The sequence below is a fragment of the Trichechus manatus genome, unplaced genomic scaffold (assembly GCF_000243295.1).
Source record: "Trichechus manatus latirostris isolate Lorelei unplaced genomic scaffold, TriManLat1.0 scaffold00087, whole genome shotgun sequence".
Taxonomy (NCBI): domain Eukaryota; kingdom Metazoa; phylum Chordata; class Mammalia; order Sirenia; family Trichechidae; genus Trichechus; species Trichechus manatus.
Genome location: NW_004444023.1, coordinates 10065919 through 10066913, shown reverse-complemented (window position 1 = coordinate 10066913; position 995 = coordinate 10065919).

Below are 995 nucleotides of genomic sequence, written 5' to 3'. Positions count from 1 at the left end.
AATCCCACTCCTAGGAATATATCCTAGAGAAATAAGAGCCATCACACGAATAGACATATGCACACTCATATTCATTGCAGCACTGTTCACAGTAGCAAAAAGATGGAAACAATCTAAATGCCGATCAACAGATAAATGGATAAACAAACTATGGTACATACATGGATGAAACTGGAAGACATTACTCTGAGTGAAATAGGTCAATCACAAAAGGACAAATATTGTATGAGACCTCTACTGTAAACACTCATGTAAAAGTTTACACACAAAAAGAAACATTCTTTGTTGGTTATGAGGGATGGGAGGGATGGGGGGAACTAAACAGATAAGTGGTAACTTTGGTGAAGGGTTAGACAGTACACAATACTGGGAAAGTCAGCACAACTTGTACAAGGAAAGGTCATGGAAGCTCATAGACATTTCCAAACTCCCTGAGGGACTGAACTGCTGGGCAGAGGGCTGTAAGGACCATGGTCTCGGGGAACATCTAGCTTAATTGGCATAACACAGTTTATAAAGACAATGTTCTACATTCTACTTTGGTGAGTAGCATCTGGGGTCTTAAAAGCCTATGAGCAGCCATCTAAGACACTACACTGGTCTCACCCCTTCAGGAGCAAGGGAGAATAAAGAGAACAAGATACAACGAAAAGATCAGTCCAAAGGACTAATGGGCCACAGCTACCACGGCCTCCACCAGACTGAGTCCAGTACAGCTAGATTGTGCTCGGCTACCACCATTGACTGCTTTGACTGGGATCACAATAGAGGGTCCTGGACAGAGCTGGAAAAGGATGTAGAACAAAATTCTAACTCACCAAAAAAAAAAAAGAGCAGATTTATTGGCCTGACAGACTGGAGAAACTCTGAGAATATGGCTCCTGGACACCCTTTTAGCTGAGTGGTGAAGTCACTTCCGAAGTTCACCTTTCAGCCGGGGATTGGACAGCCTCATAAAACAAAACGGGACTAATGAGGCACAGCAGTCCAGGGAC